Source organism: Pituophis catenifer, unplaced genomic scaffold (genome assembly GCF_029215685.1).
Source record: "Pituophis catenifer annectens isolate HBS135680 unplaced genomic scaffold, rPitCat1.0.hap2 SCAF_5, whole genome shotgun sequence".
Taxonomy (NCBI): domain Eukaryota; kingdom Metazoa; phylum Chordata; class Lepidosauria; order Squamata; family Colubridae; genus Pituophis; species Pituophis catenifer.
This window is the reverse complement of record NW_027256885.1, coordinates 100,826,458-100,850,343: the sequence shown is the minus strand read 5'-3', so window position 1 is coordinate 100,850,343 and position 23,886 is coordinate 100,826,458. Positions and strand designations below refer to the sequence as shown.

The 23,886-nt window shown below is 44.5% G+C and overlaps 1 long non-coding RNA gene and 1 pseudogene across 2 annotated transcripts in view; both read left to right on the top strand.

Moving 5' to 3' along the window:
• The window catches only part of LOC139317378 (uncharacterized), a 122,862-nt gene that overhangs the window by 86,635 nt on the left and 12,341 nt on the right, over positions 1-23,886 (top strand). The window contains exons 2-4 of one of the 2 annotated variants that reach the window (XR_011600452.1): positions 18,601-18,659; positions 18,753-18,881; positions 20,508-20,757. This is a non-coding gene — a long non-coding RNA (uncharacterized lncRNA). Of the gene's footprint in view, positions 1-18,600; positions 18,660-18,752; positions 18,882-20,507; positions 20,758-23,886 lie in introns of those variants that run through there. The other variant, XR_011600453.1, reaches the window with a different exon arrangement.
• On the top strand, positions 16,096-18,275 carry LOC139317484 (E3 SUMO-protein ligase KIAA1586-like; annotated as a pseudogene).

The window sequence follows — 23,886 nt, the reverse complement described above, 5'->3', positions numbered from 1 at the left end:
TGAGGACCTGATGGTGAGTTCACCCATCCCCCACTTTTCAATTAAAGTGAAACTGGTGGTGCCAGAGACAGGGAAAGAGAACTGCCAGCAATAATAGATACCGGCTGCACCAGATATTTAATTGGACTTCCAATTGTTGAACAATTGGGGATCAAAACAACAGCCTTAAGGTGCCCAATTAAATTTCACCAGGTGGCTGGGACGTTAATTGGAGGGGTCCCCACCACCCATATTACAGAACTGGTTAGATTAGAAATTGGAAGACATCATGAACTTATACGATTTATAGTAACCCCAAAGATGTCAGAATCTGTCATAGTGGGCCTGTCATGGCTGGACAAATGGGCCCCCACCATTAAATGGGAAGATGGATACCAGAAAATCATAATGAGTGTTGGCCCACTGCCCCCTGTCCCTCCTCCCAAGGAACAGCCTACCCATAAGGGCCAGCTGCCAGAAACAGCAGCCGCTGGTTCAGACAGGCCTCTGGGTGAACCCCAGATTCCTAAGGTATATACAGACTTAGCCAAAGTGTTCAGCGAGGAGGAATGTAACCTCCTCCCCCCTCATCGTCCCACGGATTGTGCCATCGAATTAGAACCAATTAGAGCCAAGTTGCCAAAACCCAGGATGTACTCCATGACGCCTGCTGAAATGACCGAGTTGAGGAAGTACATTGACACCAACCTAGCCAGAGGGTTCATCAAGCCTGTGAATGTTCTGTCCCCGTCTCACATACGCACACCAGCAGTTGACCAAGAGTTAAAATAAACCAGCAGACAAGAATTTCCTTTGATAACAGAATTGGCAGCAACCCAGTGGCTGCTTGCCAACAGTCTTTACTTACAAAGGGAGGCTTATCTCCTCCGACCGAAAACATCAAAGTCCACAAAAGCCAAAGAATAGTCAAGTCCAGTCCAAAAAATCAGTCCAAGCAGAGCATACAACAAAGTTCCAGAAATGCAGAATGACTTGCTAGTTTTCAGTTTTGTCCGTCACAAAGCCTGAATGGCCACCACACCCCCTTTTATCCCCTGTGGGGTGTGGTCCAGTGACTCAGCTTAATCTCTGGCATGCCTCCTTCTCTGCTGCATGCGCTTGTCTTTCCGACGCTGTCAGAGATCCAGCCAAGACTTATCTCCGTCGCTGTCTAACTGCAGCTGCTCGGAAGTGCCTGGCTCCTGGCCTATCTCTTCTCCTTCGGAAGACACCTGAGGCATTGCCAGAGAGGAGGGTCCTGGAGAGGGAGGCCTTGCCAACTCCTCTCCTTAATTTTCGGAGTCTTCTCCCTCCGATAAGACGGGCTCGGGGGTCGGAGTCACAACAGCGAAATCCAGGGTGGCCACCCCCGTATTGTTTAAAGAAAAGAAAGTTGGGGGGGCTGAGATTGTGTGTCAACTGTAGGGGGTAAACTCCATTTGCATACAAAATACCTACCCCTTACCACCGATGAAAGACTTGCTGAACCACTTGTCAAAAGGCAAGATTTTCACCAAGTTAGATCTAAGGGAAGCCTACTACTGGGTTCGCATAAAGGAGGGAGACAAATGGAAGACTGCTTTTAACTGCCCCCTGGGCAGCTTCCAATTCCGGGTCATGCCTTTTGGACTTCAAGGGGCTCCCACAGTCTTCATGCAACTGATCAATGAAGTGCTACATGAATACATGTATAAGGGGGTCCTGGTTTACCTGAATGACATTCTTATATTCAGTGAAAATATGGAAGAGCATGTCAAACTAGTCAGGCAACTGCTGAAAAAACTCTTAGCTGCAAAACTCTGCAAAGCTGTCGAAATGCAAATTCCACAAGGAATCTTTAGACTACCTAGGATACCGAGTGTCTAACCAAGGGATCGAAATGGACCCGGAAAAAGTGAAGGCGGTGTTAGATTGGCAGCCCCCATGCACCCGGAAACAACTTCAAAGCTTCCTGGGTTTTGCAAACTTTTATAGACAATTCATCCCTTCCTTTGCAGAGGTCGTGCTCCCGTTAACCGAGATTCTAAAAACCGGTCCATCTCCTACCAAGCCAAAACCCAGACAACCGCTCGCTTGACGTGGCGGTAGCGGCTGTCCTACTGCAAAGGAATGCTCAAAACAAACTAATGCCTTGTGCTTACGTGTCAAAAAAGTTAACAGACACTGAGCACAGATGGGCGATATGGGAGAAGGAGGCTTTTGCGGTACGATGGGCTCTCTTATCCTGGAGACACTTCCTAGAGGGGGTAAAGGAGCCTTTCGAAGTGTGGACTGACCACAAAAACCTCGAGGCGTTGAAGACCCCTTGGAAGCTTTCCCCCAAACAAGTTCACTGGGCTCAGTATTTTAAACACTTTAATTTCAACCTAAAATACATTCCGGGGGGTGGGGAACCTATTGGCTGATGCTTTGTCCAGAAAGCCCCAGTTTGACAGCTGGCGAGAAGAAGTAGTACATGCCATGATCTCTGAAACCCAACCAGCAGCCCAAGCACGCACTAGAGCACAAGCGCGGCACAGTTCTGACTTCCCTGAAGACAAGTTGACAGCAGAGCTAAAAGCGGCGCTCTCAAACGATGCATGGTTTGAGGAAAATCAGATGGACTTAACCCTAAGGGAGGGATTGGCTTGGAAGGGGAGTAAGCAGGGGTGAAATGTTACTGGTTTGGACCGGTTCAGCTGAACCGGTAGCAATGATTGCCATTGGTTCCCGGAACCGGTAGCAATGATCCCTGGCCACCCCGCCCATGCCCACCTAATCGCCCGGTCGCCCGCTTGCTGCTTCTTTCCAGCTCGCTCGATTTTCCCGCCACTCGATTTTCCCACCACTCACTTTTCCCACCACTCACTTTTCCCACCACTCACTTTTCCCACCACCTGGCTCTTCCAGCCCACCCACCCCACCCCCGGCCTATATAAGTTCCCCTTTCCACGCGGCCCAGCTTCTTTGCCCAGAGGTTTGCCAGCGCCTGCCCGCTCGGACATCTCGCCTCGCTCGGACCTCACCTCGCCTCACTTGGACGCCTCGCCAATGGTCACTCACTCAAAAAGGTAAGCATTGCCAGTTGCAGCCTAGTGTGCCACTCCCCTCCCATCCCAGGGCTCGTGTAGTTTGCGCAACCACCAGGGATTGTTTGCGGGCCTCGTGCTGCCCCCCCGGGTCCCCGGGCTCACCTGCTTGGCCTGACTAAGCCGCCTTGAGCCAGGCTAAGATTCAATATTGGGATAAAACTCAAATATTAGAAATCCAAATCTTTGGTCAAGACAGAAGTGCCTCTTCCGTGTCAAGGTGCTGAGATGACAAACAGTATTTGATGTAGGTACAGAATTGTAAAAGGGGCAAACTGACCCTAAACAGATACATCCTGTTGTTTAATGTTTATTACACCCCAAATGTCATGTAGATTCTAGAGAAGAAATACTGCTTCCCTTACTGTCCTCTTTACTGCTCGTGAGGCGCCTTTGTGCCCCTTATCTCCTTTTATTATGTCTTGAGCTCCGGAGCTGAGAACCTGAGCCTGTGGGAAAAGGGCTGTTATGTCTTTCCTAGAGATAGATTAAAGGGTAACTTCTACGTGTGAAATGTCTCACTCTTCGTAATAACTTTGCCTTTATACTGTATAAATATCTGGTCAAAATCAGCCATCTTTGTTCAGACCCTTCGCTGTCTTTGGACTGTTTGAACCTTGCGCAATAAACTCTTTCCTGCATTGAAGAGCTTGACCTAGTCCGTCATTTTTCCTATAACAGCTGGCGACTCCGCCGGGACTAGGTGCAAGGCGATATTTCACTGAGGACCGTTTCGACCCCTCGGGACCATCGGGAAGTCGCTCCTGAACATTCTCCAGGTGCCACGGGGATAAAATCTCCGGGAGACAGCAGCGATAGCCCTATGGGACCGACGGAGCTCTGATCGAGTCCAAGAACCCTGCGGTGCAGGAAAGGTGGTCTGAACAAATTCCTGGCCAGGAATCTACGGAGTGGGAGCCTTTTTAAGTGAGTATATTGTAAAAGAATTGTACCTGCCTCATTTGAAGGCAGACAGAGGGACCTGATCACTCCCTCGGACTCGGGGTGGCTACCCTAACGAAGTCCATGTCAGGTTGTGTGGGTGGTTAAGCCGTCGCATTTCTCGTTAGTGGCCGTGAGTTTCCGGGGCTACGAGTTGGCGGCAGTGTGATAGAATGGGAGGGGCTCAGAGTGTGCCAAATACTCCGTTGGCATGCATGTTAAAAGGTTTTGACAAGTATTTTAGCAACCCTTCCTATCCAAAAGGATCAAAGGATCAATTAAAATTCTTATGTAAACATGTGTGGCCACAAAGGGAGATGGGCTAACCCCTCCCCCCCCTCAGGGATGTTTAAGGGAAGAAACAGTGGATAAGTTGTGGGGAGTGATTGTAGTGAATCAGGATAAATATCCTGATCAATTTTAATATATTGATCAATGGGTGAGAGCCCTGTTGAAAAAAGCTGAGGATTTATTGCAATGTAGGGCTGAAACAGTCGGGTTATGTGTATCTGAGCAGGCAGGAAAAGTAAGGGGGCTGCTGGAGGGAGCGGAGGAGGAAATCAGAGGTGTATGAGTGATCCTGGCGTGAAGTCAAAAGTCAAGGGGAGTCATTCGCCTAGAGGTAGCAGTCAGAGTGAGGGAGAGGGGGATGATGATGATTTGGAGGCTGTGGGGGCTGTAGGTGGAGAAGAAAGAGCAGGAGGCACGGATGAATAAAAAGGCTGGTTTGTTGGCAGGGGCACTGCGAAGTGGGATGTGTTGCATTCATCCTGGTGGGCTTCTCATGAGTAGTCCAGATTAGAGAAAGCACAAGGACAGGTGTTTCTCGTGATGAGAGAGCAGAGAACAAAAGCCTGCCATCTCTTTTATTAGTTATCAAAATACAGCGTCATCAGAAGGCGTTATTATGGCTACACATCTCATATTACATGCATGAAGAAGAAAAGCATCCATATAGGTTTCACATTCTACAATTTACAGTAAATCACCTGAATTCTAGGAAAGCGATACTTAAGGTAAAAACAAAACTTAACTCTGGCTATGTTATCATATTTGGCTTTGTTCCCAGCATATTCCTCTGCTAGGCCGAGAGGCCCCGTTACCAGAGATCTACCTCAGTTGTCAGGAATGTTCTACAAGGAGATGTCTCTGCTATGCAGGCAAACACAGCCTCCAATCTAAATAGGGCCCCTCCAATGGTCATGTAGCTGAACCCGCTTTTCATAGTCAGATTATTTCGGTGCTAACTTCCATACACGTGTCCAACCAATTAAACTGGTCTATACATGTACTATGGCCACCTGATTCCCACAGGGATGCAAGGGGGTTTTTCTCCCCCCACCTTCCTTTGGAGGGGAGAAACAGGAAAAGAGATGCTTTTTGTTCTTTTAAAACTTTTTTTCTCCTTTCTCTCACCCCCCACCCCTCCTCCTCTTTCTGTGAAGCCTCTTTCATTAACATATGAAAGCTATGCAGATACATTCTCCTTTCTGCTCTGAATACATTTTGATTTTATTTTTTTCTTTTCTGGAAATTTTTGGAGGTTTAACAACGCTTAATTAAACCTGTACTCAAAATCCTGTTGTTCCGTCAGGCTGGGTTAGCAACATAATTTTACATTGGATGTTTTAAATTTCTGGGGTTTTAAATTGAGCCGAATCCATTTAATATTTTTAATTATTTTAAATTGGTGTTTGTCTTGTTTTTTTAAACAAAATAGGTGGTACACCACCCTGAGTCCTTCGGGAGAAGGGTGGTATAGAAATAAAATTATTTGGGAAAAGGAATTACTTGGGAAAAGGAATGCCCAAGACAGATGGTGAGAAGTAGAGGGATGAGAAGAGCAGATTTTGGGTCAGGGATGAGGGGGCAGTTTGCAGGGAGAAGGGGAGAACGAGGACAGAGGAGAGGTTTGAGTAGAAGGTTGGACAGACAAGTTCAGGTTGGGGTTTTGGTAGAGGATTTGGAGAGGGCGCAGGGCAGCAGAAAGCGGAAAGTATTGGATTGGCAGACATTACTTGGTCAGATTGAGGGGGACCAGGCTTGGAAGAACCCCCGCCTGAGCCATTAGTTACAATGAAAATAGGGGGTCAGTACAGAACGTTTCTGGTAAATATGGGAGCAGGAAGATTAGTTGTAAATAAGCAGATTGCAGCCCCCCGGATCCCATAAAATTCAGGTCCAGGGAGTATCAGGGCAAGCCATGGGGCGGCAGGTCTTGAAACCAGAGATGTGTGATCTTAAGGGAGCTGAAATCCAGCATGAATTCTTGTATATCCCTGAATGCCCTATTCCGTTGTTAGGCAGGGATCTGCTGAGTAAATTAGGGGCAACAATTTCTTTTGATGAAGATAGTCAGAGAATGACCATAAGGCATTCTCCGGAGGAGAAGTGGAGGTTGTTTGATGTGCCTGAGGATAACCTGCCATGTTTTGCAGCTCACCACCCTCCAGTGGTGGTGGAACTAAAACCTGGAGTGGCGTCTGTGAGTATAAGGCAGCGTCCCGTTTCTTGGGAAGCTATTTGTGCTATTTATGAAAGCATTCAGAGATTTGGAAGCGGGGGTTTTGGTGCCTATTTAGTCCACCTGGAATACTTCAATTATCCCAATTAAACAGTCAGATGGGTCTTACCGCCCGGGGCACGGTAACTTTACACCTGGCCATGTCGAATCCATATAACCTGTTAAGTTTAATTCCACCCTGGGCTGAGTGGTTTTCTGTTATTGATTTAAGGGATGCATTCTTTACAATTCCCATTGACCCCGTAAGCCAGCCACTGTTTGCATTTTGAGTGGGAGAATCCTTATACAGGAATGAAAATGCAATATACTGGGACTTGGCTGCCTCAGGGATTTAAGACCTCCCCCACATTGTTTGGAATAGCGGTAGCTAGAGACTTACAGTATTATGTGCCTCAACAACCAGGAGACACAATATTGTGATATGTTGATGATGTTTGGATCAACAGGACTGACAGAGGATTTATGATGGGATAATACTAAGATGAATGCACGATAATGTTAGATTTGTTATTAGAGTGTGGTTATTGGGTATCAAGAAAGAAAGCTCAATTGGTGAAAAGGAAAGTTAGATATTTGGGATACGATATAAGGGTCATCGAGCTTTAGGACCAGAGCGGAAAAGGGCGGTCCTAATGCTGGCAGGACCCCGAACAAAAAGACAACTGAGAAGCTTTTTAGGATTAGCTGGCTTTTGCCGTAATTGGATCCCTAACTTTGCTTTGATGGCAGCACTTTTGTATGCAGCCACCAAAGGAGCCAATGTGGAATCCCTTGAGTGGAAAGGGGCCGGGGGGACAGGAAAAGCTCTGGCTTTATCGAACTTGCCTTTGAATTTGTATGTAAACACTGATAGAAATATTGCTGGGTACTTACCCAGCCTTTGGGAAGTTGGCAACAATCTGGAGCCTATTTGTGAAAACAATTGGATGGGGGGGGGGGCTAAAAAGCTGGCCCCACTGTTTGAAGGTGCTGGCTGCAAGTGCAGAATTGATTCAGAATTGTAATAAACTTACTTTTTCTTGTCCTATACTCATGCACTCCCCTAATGAGGTGCAGTCTGTGTTGGATACTAAGGGACATTTGTGGATTAGTGGGCAAAGGTTGACAAAATATCAGGCAATTATGAGTGAGAATCCACAGGTAAATATGTATGTTAGGTGGCCTGATTTAGGTCATAAAGGGGGGGTTTGGAATATGGAGATGGTACAAGAACTTAATAAGCAAATTGAGAGATTCTAACGATATGTGATGGAACAAGTACCCCCTAGATTAGTAACTTAATGTCACTCATTTGAACCTGGGGACCAAGTGGAAGATGGAAGGGATCTTTTATTGGTATTATGACTTCTCCACTTGCTATTAAGATTGCAGAATCAAAATCATGGATCCATCGGACACGAGTCCAGGCAGCAGCTGACACCGGCTGGAAAGTGTCCGTGGACAAACAACATCCAACAAAACTGACATTTGAATGTGCTTAAAGAAAGCTTTTGTATTTTATATATAGGTTACCTTGATGTATATCTGCCGATGTAACCCGCTGTAAGCTAAAAAAAGAGGATGGAGCACCTGCTCTCTTGAATTAGTCCGGAACTTGGATCCTGACGAAAGATTGAAGATCATTGCAGATTCATGTGGGAGGAAAATTGGGTGTGGGCACTTTGAGTAATTGGGGTAGTAGCTTTATTGATTATTGTGTTTTACAGATATAAGCAAAGGTTTTGTGGACAACCAGGGCCCATTTGATTTCTCAGTCGTTCCAATCCCTAATATTTCCCCAACCGGCTGCGGAGTGTGAACCTCTTACAGATGAAAGAAGTCCCTGCTTAGGACACCCTGGAAGCTGCCTTTTGATGCAAAAGAACAGAAAAGAGAATTTTCTTTAAATGTGTTGGTTTTGTAATTGTGGGTGTGAGTGTTGTTGTTGCACCCACTGTATTGATTGTGTTTTATGTATAAGCTGTAAGGTAGAGTGTGACGTGAATATTATAGAGGAGGTGCTAGTACATTATTTGGTAATAAATACTGAAGAAGTCCCCTTGTAATATTATCTGAAAATGGAAAAGCTGAATATACTCGAAATCCCTAGCTATGTAACAAATACCTTTGTCAAATTGGCAGAAGACATAGCCCACACTCTGAATGTATCAAATTGTTTTGTTTGTGGAGGAACTAACATGGGAGAAAAATGGCCATGGGAAGTCCAGGAATTAAATTATTCCAAAGTCTTAGAAATGGACCATAAGGGTAACCTGTCATATAATAAGGGTAAGGATGGAGACTGGACTTTGACTACTAGTCTGGTAGGGAATGTCTGTTTCCAGAGAAAAATTGTGGCAGGCTGTCATCAGGTAGGAAACCTCATATGTACAGGAAAATGGGAAAGTAAGGTATGGTGGTCAGGAGGTAATGCCACAGAAGGAACTGATGAAATGGCCCTGTTTAAGGTAAACGGGTTATCTTTTTTTAAAGGATCCAGATAATCAGACCCTTGAATGGCTGGCTCCTGATGGGCTATACTGGATATGTGGTAAGATGACTTATGGGGTTCTACCTAAATCCTGGTGCGGAGCCTGTGTCCTGGGACTAATTAGGCCCGGATTCTTTTTGCTTCCCCTTAAAACCCGACAGGTTTTAGGTGTCCCGGTATATGATGAGGTGGGAAACTTAAGACAAAGAAGACATGTAGATACATCTGCAATAGGAAAAGTTAGGGTCGGAGGTAACCAACATAGTTGGGGAAGTGAAGAGTGGCCTGCAAAGCGAATTATTGAGGTTTATGGACCAGCTACATGGGCGGAAGATGGCATGTATGGCTATCGGACCTCTATATACATTCTGAACCGTTTAATTTGTCTGCAAGCTGTGGTTGAAATCATCACTAACGAAACTGTAAAAGGTCTTACTCAATTAGCTAGGGAGAGTGTCAAATCAAGGACATATATCATGCAGAATAGATTAGCCTTAGACTATTTGTTGGCCAAGGAAGGAGGGGTATGTGGAAAGTTTAATTTGACTAACTGCTGCATAGAAGTTGATGAAAGCGGAAAGGTTATTAAGGAGATAACAGACAAAATGGTTAAAATAGCTCATGTGCCAGTCCAGACATGGAAAGGCCTTAATTTACAGGACATGTTTTCAGGATGGTGGCCAAAGTTACCTGGCCTGCAGGCCATTTTTGGCCTGGTGGGATTAATAGCTGCAGGGTGTATTTTTCTCCCATGTATTTTACCTCTGTTTGTTAAAACTATTTCTAAAAGTCTATCCTTGCTGGTGGAACGTAAGACAACTGCTCAGGTGATGGCTATGTGGGATTACAAACGGCTCCAGCAGGAAGAGGACCTATGGTGTGACTCATCTGGATAAACAGATGAGTCACAAAGTGGGGTATGAGCCAGGCTAAGATTCGATATTGGGATAAAACTCAAATATTAGAAATCCAAATCTTTGGTCAAGACAGAAGTGCCTCTTCCGTGCCAAGGTGCTGAGATGACAAACAGTATTTGACATAGGTACAGAATTGTAAAAGGGGCAAACTGACCCTAAACAGATACATCCTGTTGTTTAATGTTTATTACACCCCAAATGTCATGTAGATTCTAGAGAAGAAATACTGCTTCCCTTACTGTCCTCTTTACTGCTTGTGAGGCGCCTTTGTTAGGGTGTGTGTAAAAAGTATTTGTTGCTTGTGCAACGAGCAGAGCAGAAACACACAGGGAAGGAGATAAACATGCAGCTCGTGTGAGAAAAATACTTTATATACAAGATAATAAGCAGTCTCGGTGTAAGTAAAACAGTCCAAGGTCATAAACAGTAATATCAGTCCAGTAAGTATCTTCCCTTACCAAAGCAAACAGACTTTAGTAACTCTCGGTATACAGTACCATATAACAATTCAGTCTAACACCAATCAGCAGAAGACGCAGGAAGCAACAGGAACAATAACAATCAGAAAAACAAAGAACGCTTCTCTGCGCTGCTTATTTATGCACTGTAGCCTAATTACAGGGTTCAGCAAACCCTGATTACGTGGCTCAGTTGTTTCTTAAAGAAACAGATATATTGCCTGACCAACAAGTTAGGAGTAAGCTACAAGCTGAACCTAACATTCTCCCCATTGGGCAGGACAATATACACAATCGATACAGAAACAAAAATACACATCCAAATCATACATTGTACAGTGGTATCAGTTACATTTCAGATTCTTAATCCAAATCTTTCACAACAATTGGTGTGTTTAATGGCACCTTGCGCTTTGGTAAAATTATCGGCAATATTGTCCTCTGATGCGCAATATTCCAATGTAATCATGTTATCCTTAACACATTGCCGAACATTCAGATAACGTATATCAGTGTATTTAGTCCTTGTCTTTACAGCAAGATTCGTTGCCATTTTAATGGCTGCCTGGTTATCTTCATAAACCGTAATAGGATAGTCCATTTTGAATCCAATATCTTCCATCAACTGTTTATAATAAATCAGTTCAGTACATGTAAGTGATAGACAAGAAAACTCCGCTTCCATGGTAGACAAACTGATGTGTTTCTGGCGAATTGATCTCCATCCAATCAGGCAGTTATCCAACATGATTGATATTCCAGACGTAGATTTTCTGGCAAAACTGGCATCAGCATATGCCTTTAACACCATATTGGCATTTGGTTCTAAATACATAGCAAAATGTAACGTTCTTTTAAGATATCTAAGAATACGTTTTGCAGCTTGCCAATGCCTATCAGTAGGATCTGAACTATATTGTGCTAGTTGATTAACACTAAAAGCTATATCAGGCCGTGTCCAGTTACTCAAATACGACAAACTGCCTATTAATGATTGATACAGTTCTTTACTGAACTGTGGACTCTGCAAACTATCCTGCTGGAATTCTTGTGTCATAGGAGTCTTGGCAGGTTTACATAATTCCATCCCATATTTTTTCAACAATTTGCAGATTTTATTAGATTGTGAAATTTTAAATCCTCTAGATGTTTTCAGGATGTCCAGCCCTAGATAATGCTGTATATGTCCTAGATTTCTAAGTTTAAATTTTGTTTGCAACTGACCGATAATCTCTCTGGCCTCAGCGTCAGTTCTGGTAATTATGGCAATGTCGTCTGTAAAGAGTAACAAGAATGAAACACATCCATCCTGTTCTTTTTTAAACAGACATTTATCTGCTACGCCCTCATAGAACCCAATGTTATGTAATTCCTGCACTATACATTGGTTCCACTCGTAACCTGATTGCCTTAAACCATATAGGCTTTTTTGTAGCCTCCAACACTCAGTGCTATCCTGTGTATCATAACCAGGAGGTTTCTTCATATATATTGTATGCTTCAACGGAGCGTTCAAGTAAGCTGTCTCGACATCTATATGAGTAATAGAGCATTTATTTCTAGCTGCCCAAACCAGCATCGTTCTCAAAGTGCTCGCTCGTAAACTTGGAGCAAAAACCTCATCATAGTCTCTATCTGTCTGTGAGAACCCTTGTGCAACAAGCCGAGCTTTATGGGTTACTACCCCATCCACACTTTTCTTTACCTTGTAGACCCACCTACAGCCTATAAGTTTCTCATTTGGTGGTATTCTTACAACTTCATAGACACCAAGCCTCTTCAATGAATCAATTTCTCTATCCATTGCCTCTTGCCAGGCTTTTTGCTCCTTTTCTGGATATAATTTTATATCATGATAACTGGATGGTTCAATATCTACTTAGCAAACCACCGTGGCTTTATAGCGATCTGGTGGATGCCGGTCCCTGGAAGATCGTCTAGGCATAACAGGACTAACATCAGGTATATTGGGTTCATCCTCCCCTAACCCTGATTCCTGTTCCTGTTCTTCAACCTTAATAGATGGTTTATCATCCATCTCAGATGAACTATCATCAGGAATATGGTCTATCTTAACATCTACATCTGTAAAACCATAGTCTGCTTTTTCTAACCTGTCCCAGCCTTCATGTTCTAGGAATTTAGCACTAGCGCTACACAAAACTTTTGTTGTTCCTTTTTCCCAGAACCTATAGGACCTATGGTTAGCCTCATAGCCAACAAAAATCATTTTCTTTGCTCTCTGTTGGTCCTTCCTTCTCTGACTAACCGGTATATGCACCCAGGCTGGTGCACCAAAAGTATGTATATAACTTAAATCAGGCTTCCTCCCGTGCCATAAAGTAAAAGGAATTTTTCCTGTAGAGGAGTGCACCACATTATTTAAAATATGATTGGCACATAGTATTGCTTCTCCCCACAATTTATCAGGTAAACAAGCATCAGCCAGCATAGTCCTAGTCATAGCTTGTAGGGTCTGGCCTCTTCGTTCTATATATGCATTATGTTCCGGCCGAAAAGGGGCAGAACGTTTATGCTGTATCCCAGCTTCCTTCAAAAACTTAGCCAACTGATGGTTAGTAAACTCAGTTCCATTGTCAGTAACAATGCATTTCACCTTAAACCTCTGCTTCCTTTCTACAAAACGAAGCCAGTTTGTGATACATTGGAACGTATCACTTTTGGACTTCATAAGGTAGCAAAAACCATATCTGGTAAAGTGATCAACTATACTCAAAATATAGCATACTCCCCCTAAACTGGGTTTCTTTGGCCCTATTAAGTCTAAAAAGACTACCTCCAAAGGTTTAGTTGTTTTAAACCCATTGCAGCGGTTTGCAGGTGTAACTTTACTTTTATGCTGGTTACAAGTATTACAGTTCAGGTATTTGCTGCAAGCCCTTAACTTAATGCCTTTAGACTGCTTAACAGTCAAATGCAACAACCTGAAATTCAGATGACCAAGCCTTCTATGTAGTAAATGTACGCATTCATCATGCGGCTTTACATTTCCAAATTTAGCTTTTGACTGAACTAACAGTAATGACTTATCCCTAATGACAAAGAAGTCGTTTTCTAATTCTGCAGTAACTACAGTGCCTTCACATTCCAGCAAACATTTGTTGTTTTTAAAAGTTACTGTAAACCCAGAATGTAGTAATGACTTTACAGATAAAAGGTTATATTTCAAACTAGGGATATAAAGCATGGGTAAAGGGTGCTTACTAATAGAACATTGAACAAGTCCCTCCCCAGCTACAGCCACATTCCAGCCATTAGCTAATTTGACCTTTTTAGTACTTTTCTTCATGTTTAGAAACAGTTTTCTGTTTTTTGTTATGGATTGAGAGGCACCGCTATCAATCACCCACCAATCATCTCTTATATTAATAGATGAACTGGTTGCTAAATTACACCCTTTCCTGGGTTTAGCAGAGTTTCTAGCAGACACTTTCTTATTTTTACAATATTTTGCAATGTGCCCCTTAGCCCCACATGCATAACAGCGTTTAACAATATTAACATTCTCATATACAGCTTCCACTTTTGGTTGCTGTTGCATCCTTAACTGGTCTCGTTCTTGCCTACGTTTGGCCTCATCCAGTAACCTACCAGTTATACTGGCCAATGTTAGTTCATCTCTAGACAATACTTCTAATGATGAAACAAAAGAGTCATAACTGTCATCCAGCGATGAAAGAATAATATAAACTTGCTGCAGTTCAGTAAACACAAGGTCTTTCTCAAGTAGCTCCTGGAAAAGCCCTGTCATGGAGTCCAGGTGAGCCATCATGTCTCCTCCTTTATGAGGATGTAAGCGAAATAATTTCCGTGTCAGGTAGATATGGATACCCACAGAGTCACGAACGTAGAGCTTCTTTAGCTTTGTCCAACACCTCGCAGCAGACTCTTCGCCCTGGAAATGGACAAGTTGCTGGTCTCCCAGTGTCAGGCCAATGATGCATAAAGCACGCTCGTTGTCCCTGTGAAACTTCGCTATCTTTTTGGCATCTTCTTCGTCAGCAGCATTCAATGCAGTTATGTCCGGTGGATTATTAACCATGTCCCACAGTCCTTCCTTTCGCAAAAGTAGACAGCATTTTGTGGACCAGGTAACATAGTTTGTACCATCCAACCGGGTTATGGTAGAATAACTTGTACCTTGCTCAAAAGCCATCATCTCGACTACTACACCCACTGCCTGCACTTCTCACTTCCACAAAAACAAATTAAAGAGCCCTGGAACGTTCTGGGCCCATAACCAATGTTAGGGTGTGTGTAAAAAGTATTTGTTGCTTGTGCAACGAGCAGAGCAGAAACACACAGGGAAGGAGATAAACATGCAGCTCGTGTGAGAAAAATACTTTATATACAAGATAATAAGCAGTCTCGGTGTAAGTAAAACAGTCCAAGGTCATAAACAGTAATATCAGTCCAGTAAGTATCTTCCCTTACCAAAGCAAACAGACTTTAGTAACTCTCGGTATACAGTACCATATAACAATTCAGTCTAACACCAATCAGCAGAAGACGCAGGAAGCAACAGGAACAATAACAATCAGAAAAACAAAGAACGCTTCTCTGCGCTGCTTATTTATGCACTGTAGCCTAATTACAGGGTTCAGCAAACCCTGATTACGTGGCTCAGTTGTTTCTTAAAGAAACAGATATATTGCCTGACCAACAAGTTAGGAGTAAGCTACAAGCTGAACCTAACACCCCTTATCTCCTTTTATTATGTCTTGAGCTCCGGAGCTGAGAACCTGAGCCTGTGGGAAAAGGGCTGTTATGTCTTTCCTAGAGATAGATTAAAGGGTAACTTCTATGTGTGAAATGTCTCACTCTTCGTAATAACTTTGCCTTTATACTGTATAAATATCTGGTCAAAATCAGCCATCTTTGTTCAGACCCTTCGCTGTCTTTGGACTGTTTGAACCTTGCGCAATAAACTCTTTCCTGCATTGAAGAGCTTGACCTAGTCCGTCATTTTTCCTATAACAGCCTAGCTATCCACCCACCTTCCCCCCAGTCTCCAGCTTGCTTACCTTCTCTCTTCTGACCGAATCCTGAGCCGCTGGTCACAACGCCTGCCTTGCGTTGCCTGCTGCAATCCCTGCAATCAATTTCATCAGCCAGCAACTGAATCTGCCTGCCTGCAATCAATCTCATTGGCGAGCAACTGAATCTGCCTACCTGCCTGCCTTGTGCCTTCAATTGGGTAAGTAACTGGTTTTTTTTTTTTTTTTTTTTTGGGGGGGGGGGCTTTAAAAAAATAGTTAATTTGGGTTTTTTTAGGAATTTTTTTTTTAGACATAGCCATTTAAAATTTAGGAAGTTTTAAATTTAGCTGCTTTTAACTAAATATATAAAGAAAAAAGAATAAAATAAAATAAAATATTTGTGCAGCTTTCTAAGATTCTGTGTGTTTCTGTAGTGTTTCACTCTAACTACACAAACACACAAAATCTCACACACCTGTATGTGACATTTTGTGTGTGTAAAGTGTGAAAGTTGGTTTTTGAGCTTTTTGTGGCTCTGTGAGGTTCCTGCTTGTTTCAGGGACCATTTTGGGTGAAGTGCAGCTGCTTTTGCATTGTGTGTGAGTTGTGTTGTGTTGTGTGTGTGTAAAGTGTGAAAGTTGGTTTTTGAGCTTTTTGTGTGCTTTTACATTGTGTGTCCTCAGCTAACAAAGCTTATTTTTTCCCTTTTGCAGTAGCCGCCGCCTTTAATTGGAAGGATGAAAAGGCAACAGACCTTGATGGGTTTCTTGGCCAAGAAACCAAAACTTGCACAACAACCATCAGAAGTGGATCCAAAACCATCCCAAGCACCACAAGCACCACCACTTCCACCACTTGAAACCGGAGAAAGCAGCAAGTCAAGTATTGAGTCACCCGCCATGCCCGAAATTGAAAGCATTCTCCCAGACTGCTGGACCATGCAACAGTACAGCAACTTCCAAGAGAAGTATGACAGGTTGGAAGTTTCAAACAAGTAACTAGGTTGTAAGTACTGTGCGAAACATGACTTCACAATAGAGAGTGGTATTCATGTGTCCAAAGAGTGGAAGCTTTTCAAGATTGAGGCAGCTGGGAAAAACAAGGAAGTGCAGCAGGCGTCTCTAAGGAAGAAAATGAGAGAACATTTTGTATCGAAATTGCACACCATTTGTAGAGACAACGTAAAACAAGCTGAACAGGAAACCATAACAAAAGCAATGGACAAGATTTCTGAAAGGCAATATGGCACCACTTCTAAAATGTTCAAAACTGTTTACAGCCTGGCAAAAGAATGCAGACCAATTTCAAGCATAGTGGAATTGATAGAATTATAAACTGGAAATGGAGTAGATCTGGGAGTAGGACTGCATTCAAGGCCAACAGTTGTGAAAATAGTTGAGTGCATTGCAAACGAAATTAAAACCCAAATGTTTACCAGCATCATTGCACAGAATCTGAAAATATGTCTGATCATTGATGAAGCCTCAACAGTATCCTGCAAACCAGTATTGATAGTTTTTGTAAAAGTTGAGGACTCAGAGGACCCACCAACAATTTTTGTCGAGCTTGTTGAATTGAAGAAACAAGATGCAGAGACAATGTGTTCTGCAGTTTTTGAAAGTTTACATAAGGTTGGATTTACCCAGGACTACCTACAAAAAAATGTAATAGCATTCTGCTCTGATGGTACCAGCATTATGCTTGGGAGAAAATCTGGAGTGAGCACCAGAATAGCAAAAGAGTTTCCAAGCATCATCATATGGCACTGCTTGAACCATTGCCTCCAACTTGTTTTAGATGACACCATAAAGGAAATAAAGCAAGTAAATCATTTTAAAATATTTATCAATAAGATATGCTCCATTTTTCAGCAATCCAATAAGAACCGAATTGAACTTGATGAAATATCCGAAGAACTTGACATTAACATTATAAGGATTGGTCAAGTTTTTGGGCCAAGATGGACTGCCTGTAGTTTAAGGGCAACCGTAGCCGTGTGGCATGCTTATCCAGTGCTACATCAATATTTTCATGCAAATGCAAAATACGCAGGTATGGCTGCCTGTCTGGAAAATAAATATTTCTTACATGATTTGGTGTTGATGATCGATATTCTTGAGGAAATCTCACTTCTTTCAACTGCACTGCAAGCACGCAATATGGACATAATAAAGGCTGAAAAACTGGTGAGAAGATCAATAAAAGCATTTGAACTGCTTACAAAGGGAAAGGGCCCATACGAAAGGAAAGTTGATGGACTAATTACTTCAGAAGCGTTCAGAAATATAAACTTCATAGAAAATCATTGATTTGTTGGGAAAGACTCTTAGGAAGCATCATAAAAAATTTGCACAAAGGACTGATGGACTGTGAACATTTAAAAACTGGTAGCCAATTGCAAGACACCACAAATAAACTACAGTTTCTACAGTTTTTGGTGCCAGAGTACTGGGATTTTGAGGAAATAGTCATTCCATGGACAGCAGCTGAAGAACAACTGCGCACATTTGGTGACATTTTCAATTACAACATTAACATCAACGACCATAGAGATTTTGTGGGGAATGTGTTAAAAGATTTGAAGAGGTATGCAATTCCTGACAGTATTAAAAAAGCAAAAGATATTTTCAGAACAATTGCAGTAAGTTCTGCAGAAGCGGAAAGGGGTTTTTTGAAAATGAACTTCATATGTTCAGAGATCAGAAGTCGCCTAACTGTTTCCAATGTAACCAACCTCATGACCATCAGCGTTACAGGACTACCTCTTCCAAAATGGGACCCTATTCCTGCAGTGAAAAAGTGGTTCAGAGAACACCATCACTCAGCCAATAATCCGCCCATCAAGTTCAAGAAAAGTGGAAGTGAGGAGAGTGCCACTGAAATAGCTATGTGGAAACATCTTATAGCTAAAGACTAACAGTTTTATGTAAATATTTGTGTACCTCTTTTATGGACTGCAGGGCCGGCGCAATGTGTAGCATGTTCACACTGGTGCAGTAGGACTGGGTGTTTCGTTAATATGATTTATTGGGTTAGGGATTTTCTGTCTTCACTGTGAGTTGTAATGTGTTGGGGGTGTGTGCACTGAGGGAGCTCAACCAATCTCATGGTACATATGTTGTGCACTGACAATAAAGATTTGAATTGAATTGAATTTTTTTATTGTTTTTTGTACTTCTTTTATTCTTATTTACGTATTAAATGGTTAAATTTGTATATCAAGGTATATCTTCTCTTTGTAGGTCATTATTATCATTGGTGCAAGAAGCAACATCAAAGACAACACTTTTATTGCTCTTATGTAAGTATTTGTGTACCTCTTATTGTTTTGTGTACTTCGTTTATTATTTAAGTATTAATTGCATGAAATAATTGGTATATTTTCTTTTTGTAGGTCAAAAAAGGGCAAAGAAGTGATGTTGACTTGGCCACACCCACCTGGTCACCTGACCACCAAGCCACGCCCACCAGGTCACCTGACCACCAAGCCACGCCCACCAAATAAGCCATGCCCACAGAACCGGTAGGGAAAATTTTTAGATTTCACCCCGGGAGTAAGATTTATGTGCCCAGCTGCATGCGACTCCTGGTGCTAAAGCATAGTCATGATTCTCGACTAGGGGGCCACTTTGGATTTTTAAAAACCCTCCATTTGACTAGAACAGCGGTCACCAACCGGTGGTCCATGGACCACTGGTGGTCCGTGAGAAAATTTTGGTGGTCTGCAGAAAAATTATTTGCATTTTTTATATTGCACTAAATCAGGAGTCCTCAAACTACGGCCCCTGGGCTGGATACGTGCAATGAATGTTTGTGTTGCTGCAGAGAGTCTCCCCCTTCAGGGTCTTTTTGTGTGGGTCAGAGAGGGGCAGAAATTCAAACTTGGGGTCTGCTTCAGCCTCCGGGTATGAGGCTTTGGGCGAAGGCTGGAGGGAAGCGCCACTGGTGGCGAAGATGGGACTGCATCATGGCCTGGAACTGGCTGACCTTCTCAGCCCGCTGAGCCTCCAGGCGCCGGTACCTGGCCTTGCACTCCCGCAGGTCTTCCCTCTGCTTGGAAAGCCTATGCTCCTAGTCCTCAGTGAGGTGCTTCTGCCGAGCCTCCTTCTCAGCCAGATCCAATTTGAACTGAGCCAGCTGTTTTGCCAACTCTTTCTCATGGTGGCTGCTTAGCTCCAACAATTGCTTCCTGTTGGGGCTCTAAGGAGCCTGGGCGGGGAGGCGAGGAGTGGCTGGGAGGGGAGGGGCGAGTAGAGGCTGGCGAGGCACCCCTTGACGTGAGTGACATCGAGTTGGCCACGCCCACCCATTCACATGACCACCTAGCCACGCCCACCCAGTCAGACATTAGGCAGATCATATTAGTGGTCCGCAGGATTTAAAATTATGAATTTAGTGGTTCCTGAGGTCCGAAAGGTTGGTGACCCCTGGACTAGAAGATAATTCTGGTGGCCAAGGATGAAAACCGATGTAGAGAACTACATAAAAAGCTGCGCAAACCCTAACCCTAACAGAATACATAACCTCATTAAAAAAGGGTTGGGAGAATACTAAGAAAGCTTTAGCGGAAGCAGCGGAGAAGTATAAGGCCCAGGCAGACGAGCACAGGTCTCTCCAACCACCTTTCCGAATAGGAGATAAGGTGTATTTGTCAACCAAATACCTAAGATTGAGGTTACCTAGCAAGAAGTTTGGACCCAAATTCATAGATCCCTTCCCTATAGTGAAAGTAACTGTAACCCTGTAACTGTCCAACTTAGCCTCCCTCGCATATTAGGGAAAGTGCACCCAGTGTTTCACAGTAGCTTATTGAAACCAGCAATAGGATCTAATTTAAGACCTTTACCAGCTGCTCCCCCCCGCCTTTGATAGTACAAGGGCAGACTCATTATGAAGTTAAAAGAAGATCCTTGACTCTAGATTACACAGGGGTCGGTTACAGTATTTGGTACACTGGAAAGGGTACCCTTTGTCTAAAGCTACCTGGGTGAAAAGTTGGGATGTGAAAGCTGATAGACTAGTAAAACAATTTCATGATAAATTTCCTGAGAAGCCAAAGGGTCCTCCTGGAGGGAGGAGAAGGGGTTAAGCGGTTTGATGTACAATGCATTAACCCTTTCTTTTGTGTTTTGTCTATTTTATTTTCCAGGGTGCGTTTTTTTCTTTAGTGGGGGACACCTGTCAGCTTTGGAAGCCATATTAGACCCGAAGCTTCCACGCTGCCACCTTCTTGTGTGTGGGAAAATAGGAGGGGGGATTTAGTAGAGGGAATGTAGTTAGACAAAATAGCATTCTTCCTTTCGGTCAAGGTCAGGACAATCCTGCATCTGGAGAAGGAGTGGTTGGAGTGATGTCTCGAGATGGGACTGATGGTGATTGGACCATGTGATGGACTGATGAGTGAGGGGTTGGTTTGGGGGATTTTGATTTACTGAGGGGAAAACCCGGAACTCTCAGATTCGGGTTTTCCCAGATGTGCTAGTATACCTACTCTAATAAATGGAACTTTGAGAAAATGCTTGCCTCGGAGTTTTTAATTGGAGTTGGGATTTTCTGGAATGTTGACACCCCCTTGCTAGGTTTTTGTTTATGTATTTGCGCATTTCTTGCATTTCCTGGGGTGTCATGGCATACAGTTTAGGTTTGGGTAGTTTTGCCCAGGGGATGATTTCGATGGCGCAGTCCGTCTCGCGGTGAGGGGGTAGGACGTCGCACTCGGCCTCGCCGAACACTTCCACAAGGTCCTGATACTCTTTGGGGAGCTGTTCGACCTCTGGGGTTTTGTCAGAGGTGGGTGCCAATAGTTCTGGAGGTGCCTTTAGGGAGGTTTCCTGTCTGGGCGATGCTGCTATTTGCTGGTGCAGGAGGGGTTTGGGTCCTCTAGCCATCCTCAGCCTCTGGGCACCCCCTACCCACCAGATTGTCAGGCCCCACTTGTCTAGCCAAGAGAGCCCCAGTATGACTGCATCTGTCATTTCAGGGGCTATTAGAACCGAATTGTTTCCCAGTAGTCCGCTAGCTTGAGCTTCACTCATTCAGTTAGATGGGTGGCATAGGCTCCCCTAAATAGTGACCCATCGACCTGTTCGAATCTGATCGGGTGGGCCAGTCTCTTCTCTCTAATCCCCAGTTTCAGGACCGTGGCTAGGTTAATCAGGCATCTAGTGCAGCCTGAGTCTATTAAGGCTTGAAAAGCATCCTGAGTCCCTGCCTTTGGGGATGAGAGGCGTATAGGGAGGACAAAGGGGTGGATCGGTTCACTCACCATTGGATCATCTTCACCATCATCCTCACTGTCATAGGGATCCGGCGATTGGTCATCGTTGGCTGGAGTCCCCCATTCTTCGACTGGGTTAGGACGGACCTCTACAGCTTGGAGGGCTTTTTGGGACATGTCGGCAGCATGCCTGGGGCCTCATTCCAGTTGCACCCTGGGTGGTGGCTCTGGTTTGGTTTTCGGAGCTGGGGTTGCACATGCCAAAGTGATGTGGCCCATCCCTCTGCATCTGTAGCATTTCAACTGGCTTCGTGGGGGGTTGATTTTAGGGCTGGCAGTGCTGCTGCGATCTCTCGTCGGCCAGATGGCCTCCGGTCTGGTTGGCCTCTCTCCTTGGTATCCGGTTGGTTCCACATGTCATTTGCGCGCAATCCGCAGTCAACTTTTATGGCCACTCAGAACCACTCAGTCGGTTTGGAATGTCCCGGTAGGTGGTCACCTGGGAAATTTGCTTGTCCAGGCTTGTTCTGAAAACGTGAACTAATAGTTGTTCTGGCAAAGGGGGTAGCTTCCCCACGACTCTTCTGAATTCATGGATGTGTTCCTTAATGGGTTGCCCCCTCTGCTTTAGTTTTCGGAGCTCATCCTCCACATATGGATCCTCCTCTGCCTCCTCAAATCTGGCTTCTAGCTTTTGAAGGAAATCATTGATGTCTTGCAGTTGGGGGGCTCTCCGCTTATGGAGGGCTGCTAGCCATTCCTTTGCTTCTCCTTCTAGCCCCCTTGGTGATGGTGTCCACCATGGGTCTGTGTGATGGGTAGATGTGTCCGTAGCGCTCTAGGTGGACTCTAGCAGAGTCAATGAATAGAGCCAGTTGATCTGAGTCCCCATCGAATTTCCCCCTGAATCGTGGTGGTTCATTGAGCCCTGATCCTCCTTTGCCATGTTAGGCCCCATGATCCTGTGCTTGGTGTGTTTGGCTGTCTCTTTCGGCTCTGGTTCGGAGGGAGGGGAGGGGCCGCCCCCCTTGGGTGGCTTGCCTGTTACTTGGAGGGGCCACTGGCAGCAGCCGTGGGCTCATTCTCCCTCTGGGTAGTTGTTGTGTCTCGGGATCGGCTTGGCTGCGCTTCCGGGTTGCAGTGGCCCCAGCCGGTGGTTTCTAGATTCTACCAATAGGTGGCTGGGGCTTAGGACCAATGGCTGGCCGGGGTTTTAGGTCCAATCAGCTTTGTTGGCCTCCTACTCCACCCAGTGGCCAGCCCTGGAGCGGAAGCCCTAACAGTATATATAGCCCGGTCTGTTCCTTGCTATGTAAGCTTGTTCTAGTCTTTTTTACTTGCTTTTAATATGGAATAAAAGAGAGTTGAAGTCACTTGGTGTCGCCTGGCTTCATTGGAACCCACTACATTTCAGTAGTGAAGAAGGGGGGCTGCATTCCCATCTGCTTCTCCTTGTTTCAAAGGGCTCAGCTGTAACCCCCCTTTCTTTTGGGCGGCACGACAGCCCCTCATCCCAAAGGGTGGTTCATTCAAATTTCTCCCTCAGCTGTTCTACAGATCCCCACAAGGGGTCCATCAGAGTTTTTGGGAGTCTGGCATGTTCCCAGTCCATCATCCATTCCACTCTTCCTAGCTCGCTCAGGGGTTTCCCCCAGCCCTGGGCTCTGGGGTGGGGGAGTTCAACCTCAGCCGCTTTAGGGATTTATTTCCACCAATACTCATCTTTTCTTGTTTCAGTCGCTGCGATGGGCCTCTCAGCTTTGATGTCCAAGGAGTGCTGCAATTTGGCTCCGGTTGGGCTGCTGGTTCCTGGAGTTACCTGGGTGGGGGCTAGTTCTACCCCGCTCAGGGTCGCCTGGAGCAGGCTGTCTTCGGATAGTCCGCCCTCTGCCATGGTAGCCCGAGTTTCTCTCCACACACCTCAGGTGTCGAGGAGCAGATGGAGAGTCCGGGGCTCAGGAATCCCAGTTGTTTTTATTAGTTTTGGGAGAGTTGGCTCACTGTCAGTGTTCTGACAGATGCCCTAATTAAATCTTGCTCCTCAAGCCAAGCTTCAAAAGAAATCCAGTTATTTATTTGGAGCTTCATGCCGGCACGGACCAGTTGGAGCCAACTCTGACCTCAGTTAATTTGTGCTTTGCCTCTGACCCTGTTTCCCCCTCCCCCCAATATGTGTCATCAGTCACATTCCCCAATGAAGCAATTTTGCAGGTTGTAAAAGTCACTCCGTCCGGCCACTGTGGGTTTCCGTGGAGACGACCTCAGCGTATTGGTTAGAATGTGCCTTGTTTTGACTGAGATACCAGCTCAT